At 47.5% G+C, this 11759-nt stretch overlaps 1 pseudogene; it reads left to right on the top strand.

The window, feature by feature from the left end:
* Positions 1 to 11425: 11425 nt before the first annotated feature.
* Positions 11426 to 11543, top strand: LOC124790786 (annotated as a pseudogene).
* The last annotated feature ends 216 nt before the right edge of the window (positions 11544 to 11759 follow it).

The following is an 11759-nucleotide window of genomic DNA, read 5'->3' as shown; positions in this document are numbered from 1 at the left end:
CGGAGTTGCTATAGGCCACCTCAAGCACCTCCCTGTCTGGCCCCAACCTCTCCTTAACAATCCTGCCGAGCATCTCACCCTCAGCCTCTTCTTCCCCGCGCTTACCATCACCTGTGCCACCATTTATGTCCGCCCTCGCACCCCCATCCCGTATGATTTCCTGGCCCACATTGACCGCACCTTCTCCACCTACGTGATTGCCGCCGACCTCAATATCCACAGCCGCGATCCTGCCGACCTCCGGCGGTGGCATCAGTTTCTCACCACTCTCCAGGGAGACCTGGTTCCCCTGCCCCAGCACACCCGGCCCGAATCCAACACCACTCCTGATGTAGTCCTTGCCTCTCCCAACCTCCTTGGGCGCATCACCGCGGATGTCCTTGACCTCATTGGCAGTGACCATGCTCCTGTCCTCCTCACTATCTCTAACAGTCGCCATCCCCGCCACGCTCCTCGCCCTGACGTCCCTCCTAAACTTGTCCATGATTACTCCCGTGCCAACTGGGATGCCTACCGGGATTCCATTCACACCCAGGTTGACAGCCACGACCTTACCCTCCAGTCTCCTGATGACATCTCTCTCACTGCTGCCTTCCTGCACCAGACCTTGTCTGACGCCGTCGCCACCCATATCCCCACCAAAGCCGTCCACCCTCACCGCCCCGCCCTGCCTCCACAGGCCGTCCTTCTCCTTCGGGAGTCCCGCCGCCTCTACCGCTCTTTTCTCCGCACTCGTGACCGGGATACACTTACCCGCCACCGGCAATTACAGCGACACATCCGCAACCTGCTTGTTGCGAAGAAACGCCGAGCCTGGCGCCAGACATGTACCCACCTCAACACCACGCTCCCCATCAACTCTTCCAAGTATTGGTCTGCTTTCCACCGCCTTACTGGGAACCGCCCCACCCCCCAGTACCCTCTCCTCCTTAATGACCGTCCCTTTCCTGACAACCTCAGTAAGGCCAACCACTTTGCCTCCCACCTCTCTGATGTTTTTTCCATCCCAGATGATCCCCACTTTGATTATTCCCTCTTCCCTGATGTCATGGACCGTACGAATACCTCTGTTCCTCCCCTTGCTCCTAGCTTCCAGTACTTGGGCCACACCCCACCATCTGCACTTAACACTCCCATCACTACACAGGACATCAGCCTCACACTCCGCACTAAACGCAACACTGCTCCCGGCCACGACTGCGTTACCTACCATCACCTCAAACACTGCCCTCCCTCCTTCCTTTCCCTCCTTGCCGCCCTCTACAATGTCATCCTTGCCACTGGCTTCTATCCCGACCTGTGGAAAACCTCCCGTATCCTGATGTTCTCCAAACCCAATAAGCCTCCATCTGATGCCTCTTCCTATCGTCCTATCTGTCTCACGTCGGTGTTCAGCAAGCTCTTGGAATCCATCCTTTCCCGGCGCATCCATCTCCACCTCCACCAACACCACCTCCTCCCAAACACCCAATGTGGCTTTCGACCTTCCTTCTCTGCTGATGACCAACTCCTCCGCCTCACTCATCTCCTCTCCCTCCAGCTTAACTCCCGTCGCTCCGCCATTTTTGTCTCACTTGACCTTGAAAAGGCCTACGACCCTGTCTGGCATCCTGGTCTCCTGTTTAAACTCCAAACCTACGCCCTTCCTATCAACTACATCCGTCTGGTGGCCTCCTTCCTCTCCCGCCGCCCCTCCTACGTTACCATCCATCATGCCAATTCCCGCACCTTCTACCCATCTGCCGGTGTGCCCCAGGGCTCTGTCCTCTCCCCTCTCCTCTACCTCCTGTACACAGCAGATATGCCCCAACCCCCCCCTCCAGTGCACCTCTTGCAATATGCTGATGACACCGCATTCCTCGCCCTCGCTCCTACCCTCCAACGGTCCCAACGCCTTCTCCAGACTCACCTTGACCTTTTTGCTGCATGGTGTAACCAATGGCTCCTGAAACTCAATCCTTCCAAGACCCAGGCAATCATCGTAGGTCGTACCACTCGCTCCTTCCGGCTCCTGGATTTCTCCCTTACTGTCTGCGCACGTCCTGTCCGTCTCACCCCCACCCTCACCTACCTTGGCCTCACCATTGACCGTCACCTCACCTGGATCCCTCATCTCCAATCCATCCAATCCAAAGCCCACAACCGCCTCCGCCTCCTCAAACTCCTCTCTGGCCGGACATGGGGGTTGCACCCCTCTACCATCCTCCACACCTACAAATCCTTAATCCGTCCCATCCTCTGTTATGCCAGTCCTGCCTGGATATCTGCCCCCCCAAATTCTATCAGTCCCTCCAGATCCTTGAGCGTCATGCACTCCGCCTCGCCTTCCGTATCCGCCTCCCGTCCCCCACGCGGCTCCTCTATGATCTCATTCCTTTCCCCCATCTGCTCCTCTTCCTCGAACATATCCGCATCCTCTACACCTCCCGCCGTCTTGAACCCCCTCACCCCCTGGTTGCTCCTCTCCTCTCCCATCCTCGCCCCCTGCCCCGTCTTCACCGTTGTGTCCCCCCTACCCTCCATCTCTACACCCTCCATCTCCTTTCCCAAGGTGGCTACCGTCAACTCCCCCTCCCGGATGATGCCCTCTCTCCCTCCATTTATCCTTCCTATCAACTCTGATCCTCCCTCCCCATCCTTTCCTCTGTCCTTTCCCTGGGCTCCCTCTTCTCCCCCCCTTCCGTCCTGTTTCCTCCCCACTACACCTCTCCCTACCTCCCTTCTCCCCCCCCAGTCCTTTTGTATTCCCCTCCTCTGCCTACCCCCCCTCCCTGTCGCGTCTGCCCCCCACCCCTCTTATGGGTCCTCATCCTCCATCCGCTCCTTTCCCGGTTCCCCCCCCCCTTCGCTTTTACTCTCCTTTCCCCCCCTTTTTGTTTTCCCATCTCCTGTTCAGTTTCCCCCCACCTGCTCTCGACTGTGGTGTCACCTTGCCGACTTTTTCGTGCTGTGTTCTAGTGACTATTCAGTGTTGTGTTGCGAACAGAAACCATGCTGTCGCTGGGTGTGCGTTTTATATACTTTGCGAACAGAATCCAGACTGTCGCCGTGTTTTTTTTAATTGTCTATTGTTTCCCCTGTCTGCTCCGTATGTATTTTTATTCGCTTCATCATCCCTCTGTTGTTTGTTTTCATTTCCCCATTTTCTTTTCACCTTGTTACTCAATGAGTCCCCGATTTTATCGCCTGCTTTTTCTTATTATTTATTCTCCTGCTCTTTGTCAGAAAACCTGTAGGCTGCAGAGCGGCGTCCTAAGCTGCTGCCAGCCCGCCCCCTTCGGGGGGAATTGAAATTCAATAAAGGAAAAAAAAAAAAAAAAAGTTCACGACAGTCAGTTTTAGCCCTGACGACGACCATGGAGGTAGTGGTCGAAAGCTCGGAGATTTATCCTGATTTGACGCGGCATGTACACCGAGAAATTTTTACTCAGTCATGAAATTTATTGTCCTTTATTCCGGTGTAAGGTACACAAGAATCGGTTTCTTTCTTTTATTTTTCAAGAAATTTGTATTCCTTCCTACTAGATTTTTGCGGTGCTGTGTACATGTAAACCTGTTGGAAATGCTACATAACAATATTGCAAAGTACGAATTTAAAAAAAAAAATTTCGAAGTCACCCCTTAGCAAAATGTTATGGTACTTCGAGCTGTGGAGTCTAATTTTGAAATCATATGTTGCCAAGAACTGCTTCCTTATTTGCATCCTTTATCTGGGTGGGATATGATAAAACTGCTGCTCTAAGTAAAACTCTGTATGTCCTCTCAACAACATGCCGCAGGGCTGTACACGGTCACGTGATGCCCCACCACGAACGAAATTCCACCAGAAATGCGGAAAAGCGTATGAGCAGAGCAAGCACCAATTACGGGCTGCCTACGTCATCGTAGCTGCGCATGCGCAGTACAGCCTGTTGTCTGGCGCTGTCTGGCAACTGCTCAAACGAACCTATGGAAAATGCTTTCGGGACGCACCACTCCTGCGTTCGGCCACAGACTGCCCCTCTGCCACGTGGGCGCATTCTCAAGCCTGCGCCGCTAATAGTCCTGCCTGAGCTGCGACTGCCGCCGCGACTACATGTTTAACGAGCATCCGACGCCGACGCCGTGGGTCGTTGCCGCAGCCACATTCACGAGGATCCTGGCTGCCTTCCCCACCGTCGACGCATTGAGTCGTGTTGCTGAACCTGCCGACACCACAGTCTTGGCGCCGCTCCACTCGACACTGGAAAAATTAGAGTAAGTCTCGCAGTCATGGGTGCTTGCTCTCATATACATCTACATCTACATCATACTCTGTAAGCCACCAAATCGTGTGCAGCGGAGGGTACTGTCCGTATCACTAACTGAGCCCTCAACCTGAACGACGGTAACTCTCTGTATTGGCTCTAATTTCTCAAATTTTCTCCTCGTGTTCATTACACGAGACGTATGTGGGGAGATGTAGTGTGTTCTCCGACTCTTCCCGGAAAGTGTTCACTCGAAATTTCAGTAGTAAGTCTCTCCGTGATGCACAACGCCTCCCTTGTAACGTCTGCCAATGGAGTTTGTTGAGTATCTCCGTAACGCTCTCGCGCCTCGTAAACGATCCCGTGACGAAACGTAGCCGCTCTACATTGGATCTTCTCTGTCTCTTATATCAGTCTTGCTTGGCGGGGATCCCAGAGAGATGAACAATACTCAAGAATTGCTCGAACGACTGTCTTATAAGCCATTTGTGGATAAGGTACATTTCCTTATGATTCTTCCAATGAATCTCAGTCTGTCATTTGCTTTTCCCACTATTTGTTTTATGTGCTCATTGCACTTAAGGTCATTCTGGATACTTTCAGTGTCAACTGGCAGAGCCTGCACCATTCATCAATTCTCTGCACGTCATTTTGCAAATCGTTACTATCTTCTGGCGTTGCTACTTTGTCATACTGTACACGTCCGCATCATTTGCCAACAACCTTAAAGAGCATCCGACGCTTTCTGCTAGATCATTTATATATATTGTGAAGAGTAACGGTCCTACCACACTTCCTTGAGGTACTCCGGAAATTACGTTTACATTAGTCGATTTTGTTCCGTTAAGAGGGATGTGATGAGTTTTGTCTGCAAGGAAGTCTTAAATCCAATCGCAAATCTGCTCCGACGCTACAGTCTGGAACCGCGCGACCGCTATGGTCACACGTTCGAATCCTGCCTCGGGCATGGATATTTGTGGTGTCCTTAGGTTAGTTAGGTTTAAGTAGTTCTAAGTTCTAGGGGACTGATGACCTCAGAAGTTAAGTCCCATAGTGCTCAGAACCATTTTTTTGCTCCGACGCTAGATAAGTTTGTATTTTTTTTTTCACCAAACGGCAGTGCGGGACGGTGTCAAATGCTTTCCTGAAGTCAAGGAACACGGCATCAACCTGTGTGCAGTTGTCTGCGGTGCTATGGATCTCATGCAGGAGCAGAGCGAGCTGAGTTTCACAGGGGCTCAAATTACTGGACTATTTGTTTCCCCTAGTGATAAGTGCAAATTGAAACCTCAACTCTGTAACATTAGTGGACTACGAGAAGAAGTAATAGTACCTACAGGAACATGTTCTATGAATTTGCAGATGGACGGTAAAAAAAATTTAAAAAAATAAAACAGCTTTTTATATGGAGGAAGTGAGGACGCACAGGAGGGATTCCGGTGTCATTCTAGGGAATGACGAGGATGTTTGAAAAGTTCTCGGAATCACCACGAGAGGTCAGCACTAGTGCAACGAGTTGCTCACGTGATGTTCATTGGAGTTGCCTGTAAACACGTACCACGTCAGTGCTCTTGGAAGAGAGCCGTAGCGGTGTCGTGGTTCTGTTGTTGTTCCCGCCTAGTGACTTGCGAAGATGGAAAAATTCGAGATTCGAGCAGCGATTAAGTACTTCGTAAAAAAGGTATGAAAGCAAAGGACATTCATGCCGATTTCCAGAATATGCTGGGGAACTCTGCTCCTTCATATTCAACTGTTACCAAGTGGACAACTGATTTAAATTTGGTTGGGAGAGCTTAGATGATGATCCGCGCAGTGTTCGGCCAAGATGTGTCGCTACTCCAGAAATCACTGCAAATGTACACAAAACGGTCATGGAGGATAGCCGATTGGAAGTCCGTGAAATTGATCACGCTTGCCAGATGTCATCTGAAAGGGTATATCACATTTTAAATGAAGAATTAGAAATGAAAAAATTACCTGCAAGATGGGTGCCGCGACTCTTGAGGCTGGATCAAATATGCATGTGCCGTGGCCATGGCAAAATTACACGAAATTATTCACCTGATATAGCTTCGTCAATTCCGCCTGCTTATCTGGGTGGTAACGTGTTTGCCTCCCATACCAGCGGGCCCGGGTTGGAGATTTTCTCCGCTTGGGGACTGTGTGTTGTGTTGTGTCGTCATCATCATTTCATCCTCATCACCGGCGCGCAAGTCGCCCAATGTGGCGTAAAATAAAATAAGACTTGCACTTGGCAGCCGAACTTCCCGTACGGGGCCTCCCGGCCAACGATACCATACGCTCATATCATTTCATGGCAGCTTCAGTGATAATTTTTCTTGGTGGACGAAGATTCACTTCAAACGAAGAATTGATAGCCGGAGTTGACAACTATTTTGCAGGCCTGGAGGAAACTCATTTTCGGTATGGGATCAAGACATTGGAACATCGCTGGACCAAATGCATTAATGTACAAGGAGACTACATTGAAAAATAAAAAAGTTTCAGATTTAAGTACTTTTTTCTGTTCCTTTCTCAGTTTGTGCTGGGCTGTGCTAGATTATAGGGCACATGTTGTTCGATTTGGTGAGGCAACTCACTGTTTGGGCGGCACCCACCAAGCTCATTTGCGAGGAACGTACGACATAAGTCTTCTTCCAGCAGCTCCAACAGAATTTCGAATGTGGGCATCAAAAATTAACACCCCTGTTACAAGCAACGGAGACTCAGGAAAAATTCTTTGGCTCGATATCATAATCAAAATACCATTGAAATCGAGCTTTCTGGTTTATCTGCTCAGTCAGGACGAAGTTCTCAATAGGTTGCTGATTAATGTTAAAAGAAGTATCACTAAAACAGAGATAGTGGTAAAGAAGTTTTTTTGTTCGAGTATGTATTGATAAGTGTGGCACAAAGAGATTTTGAGATTCTATGCGGAACAATACTTGATAGTGGGCATGAGTTTGTAAACGAAGAGTTTCAGTGTGAAAATAAGTTAGTGCATAAGAGGAAGAAGCAGCTATCAGTAAGGAAAATTTGTGAAATTGCACCCTTACTAAAACATCAATTGTATGAGAACTCAGCACATTTGACTGAGTCAGAGCGAAATCTCTTGTGCCAGTATTAGTGGAACATGCTTGGTTTTTCGAGGAACAGCAGTATTTTAAGCAGCTGACCTTGTACAGCATGAAATTCCAACTGAAGACGCTGGGCCAGTTGTTCGGAAGCCGTACACGCTCCCTTCCTACCTACAATCTATTATTAAAGATACTATATATCAACAGTTGGCTGATGAGACAATTCAACTTTTTGCCAGTCTCTGGTCGTCATTTGTCTTCTTCGTACGCCATATCGACGAAACACTTAGCAGATTAGAGAATTGCAGGTATTTTACCATCCTTGACACGTTTTCTGGTTACCAGCAGATTCCAACCGCGCCACGAGACCTACCAAAAACCGCATTTGTGATTTCCTATGGATTGCACGAGTTTTTATGTGTGCCCTTTGATCTTAGAAATGCGCCTCCCACTTTTCAAAAAAAATGGCTCTGAGCACTATGAGACTTAACATCTAAGCTCATCAGTCCCCTAGAACTTAGAACTACTTAAACTTAACTAACCTAAGGACATCACACACATCCATTCCCGAGGCAGGATTCGAACCTGTGACCGTATCAGTCGCGCGGTTCCAGACTGAAGCGCCTAGAACCGCTCTGCCACCGCGGCCGGCTACTTTTCAAAGATTTGCGGACTTGTTACTAGGAGGTTTGAAATCGACTACGTGCCTCGTGTACTTCGATGATACAATAAGACTTTCAAGCAGTATCGAACAGCTTGCGGCTATATTGAGAAATGGATTATCAAGGTTGCAGAGTGCACATTCGAGTTTAAAGATAGCGAAATGATTTTTTACACAAACACGGTATTTTTGGAAAGAATACACCGCCATTTGATAGTATATTGCTGTATTTTTCTTCTGTACAATCTATATTTCGGCTTTTACCCCACTATCGAGTACAGTGCTAAGAGTTATTGGACCATTAACACATCAAATCTGGTAAAGTCAGCCCAAAGCAGGTCGTGTTTACCTGATAAAACGTGGTAATGGTCTAAGAACATTTAGCATTGTACTCGATAATGACTTAAAAGCCGAAATCTGGACTGTACAGAAGAGAAATGCAGTAATATACAAACAAATGGTGGCGTATTCTTTCAAAAAATGCTGTATTACTGTGGCTCAGCACCATTGAAAACTTTCTACAAGTCCAACAAATGGGACACATTACGAGTTCAGAAGGGGTTAAGCTGGATCGACAGTTAACCGAAGCGGTAGAGAGTTTTCCAGTGATCACTAATGTTGAAGAGTTGCAAACGTTTTTGGCATCACCAGTTATTACTGTCGTTTCGTGAAGGATTATGCCACTGTGGTTAAATCATTAACAAAGTTGCTAAAGAAAGGTATGGCGTTTGAGCGGACCGAAGAATTTGAATTAGATATGAAAAAATCAAAAATGTTTTGACCAGTTCGTTTTTACTAACGGGCTGAGGTTTTGAGAAACCTTTTATTCTTTCTACTAACGCCTGAGATTATGCTATCGGTGCTGTTCTTAATCAGAAATATAATGGTGAGGATATACTCTTATGCTATGTCTCACTCCAGATAAACGAAGCAGAAGAAAATTATAGTACCACTGATAAGGAGATGATAGCGCTTATATTTCGAGTGAAATACTTCGGATGTTATAGTATGGAACAAAATGCACTGTGGCCACTGATCACGCTGCTCTTTCGTGGATGTTCAGTTTCAAGGAACGCAGTCGTCGTTTAATTCGATGCACACTGAAATTATCTGACTACGAAGTACGCCACAAGCCATGCTGTTTACATCAAAATGGTGAGGAGTTGATCCACAAAGTCAGAATGGTTCAGACAAATTATGTTTTAAATGAAGAACTGAAAGAGGCACCGGAGAGAGGTGTAGAATTTCGTCGGTACACTTCCCTAGCAGATTTTATAACATGGGTAACATAGTCGTCAATCTACATCTACATCTATATCCATACTCCGCAAGCCACATGACGGTGTGTGGTGGAGGGTACTTTGAGTACCTCTATCGGTTCTCCCTTCTATTCCAGTCTCGTATTGTTAGTGGAAAGAAAGATTGTCGATATGCCTCTGTGTGGGCTCCAATCTCTCTGATCTTATCCTCATGGTCTCTTCGCGAGATATACGTAGGAGGGAGCAAGATACTACTTGACTCCTCGGTGAAGGTATGTTCTCGAAACTTCAACAAAAGCCCGTACCGAGCTACTGAGCGTCTCTCCTGCAGAGTCTTCCACTGGAGTTTATCTATCATCTCCGTAACGCTTTCGAGATTACTAAATGATCCTGTAACGAAGCGTGCTGCTCTCCGTTGGATCTTCTCTATCTCTTCTATCAACCCTATCTGGTACGGATACCACACTGGTGAGCAATATTCAAGCAGTGGGCGAACTAGTGTATTGTAACCTACTTCCTTTGTTTTCGGATTGCATTCCCTTAGGATTCTTCCAATGAATCTCAGTCTGGCATCTGCTTTACCGACGATCAACTTTATATGATCATTCCATTTTAAATCACTGCTAATGCCTACTCCCAGATAATTTATGGAATTAACTGCTTCCAGTTTCTGACCTGCTATATGGTAGCTAAATGATAAAGGATCTTTCTTTCTATGTATTCGCAGCACATTACACTTGTCTATATTGAGATTAAATTTCCATTCCCTGCACTATGCGTCAGTTCGTTGCAGATCCCCCTGCATTTCAGTACAGTTTTACATTGCTACAACCTCTCGATATACTACAGCATCATCCGCAAAAAGCCTCAGTGAACTTCCGATGTTATCCACAAGGTCATTTATATATATTGTGAATAGCAACGGTCCTACGACATTCCCCTGCGTGACACCTGACATCACTCTTACTTCGGAAGACTTCTCTCCATTGACAACGACATGCTGCGTTCCTAAAGAATTACACCATATAATAGGTTTTGGTGGAACGGCAGCCGGCCTTGGTGGCCGAGCGGTTCTAGGCGCTTAAGTCCGAAACATGTCTGCCCTGTTCATACAGATGTGCAAATTACTGTAAATCAAAAAATGGAGAACGACTCTCTTTCATTCAGAAGCTACGGTCGCAGGTTCGAATCCTGCCTCGGGCATGGATGTGTGTGATGTCTTTAGGTTAGTTAGGTTTAAGTAGTTCTAAGTTCTAGGGGACTGATGACCTTAGATGTTAAGTCCCATAGTGGTCCCATAGTGCTCAGAGCCATTTTTTGGAACGGCAGACACACGGATGTTCGGAAGTACACATAAAATTGCTTGCCTTGTGCTCAGAGGGTGCCACCACCAAGAACTAAAATTCCTCTGTAGACCTTTGCAGAAGCTACTAGACGATTTCGAAACATTGCCCTGGATATAATCGAGCTGTTCTCGCAGTGCACACAAAACAATAAATGTGTACTGTAATTGATCACTTTTCTAGGTACCTAATTCTAGTACCACTACCAAATATGAATGCAGCAACAGTTTCACGTGCGTTTGTCAATCATTTAGTCTTACCATTCGCAATCTCCAATGCTATTTTGACAGATCAGAGGACTAATAACATGTCTGCCCTGTTCATACAGATGTGCAAATTACTGTAAATCAAAAAATGGAGAACGACTCTCTTTCATTCAGAAGCTAATGGTCGCCTTGAACTTGTACGTCGAATAATAGCTCGAATGTCGTCTTATTACGTGGACCGTTCGCATACTGACTGGGATAGGTATCCTGCCTACATAGCCTCTGCGTGCAGTAGTCGTATACATGAATCAACAAGGTATACGCCCCATAACGCAGTATACGGACGGCCTATCAGCTCTCCGTCTGAACTTGATAGAATTTCACCTGGCTTAGACCTAGCTGAAACTAAGAGGTTAGCACACTACCTCAAGTCTATCTGTAGACAGGTAAACTAGAATAATCCCAAAGTCACTCAGAAACAGAATCAACGAAGTAAACCTGGACACCCAGTATTGCTTTCTAACCTCGTAATTAAGATAGGAGAGACTAAGAAAGGCCCTTACCCCATCCTACGAGTGAATCTTCATGTTAAAGCAGGGATTCCGTTGTCTGACCGTACTGTGGTGGTATATTTTGTCAGCTTAACGCGGTATGGCAACGGCTTTGCAGCAGTGGATACACCGGTTCCCGTCGGATCACCGAAGTTAAGCGCTGTCGGGCGTGGCCGGCACTGGGATGGGTGACCATCCGGGCTGCCACGCGCTGTTGCCATTTTTCGGGGTGCACTCAGCCTCGTGATGCCAATTGAGGAGCTACTCGACCGAATAGTAGCGGCTCCGGTCACAGAAAACCATCGTAACGGCCGGGAGAGCGGTGTGCTGACCACACGCCCCTCCTATCCGCATCCTCATCTGAAGATGACACGGTGGTCGGATGGTCCCGATGGGCCACTTGTGGCCTAAAGACGGAGTGCTTTAACGCGGTATC

The sequence above is a fragment of the Schistocerca piceifrons genome, chromosome 3, assembly GCF_021461385.2.
Source record: "Schistocerca piceifrons isolate TAMUIC-IGC-003096 chromosome 3, iqSchPice1.1, whole genome shotgun sequence".
NCBI classification, from domain to species: Eukaryota; Metazoa; Arthropoda; class Insecta; order Orthoptera; family Acrididae; genus Schistocerca; species Schistocerca piceifrons.
The sequence above is the reverse complement of the archived record's forward strand: the minus strand, read 5'-3'. Positions and strand labels throughout refer to the sequence as shown.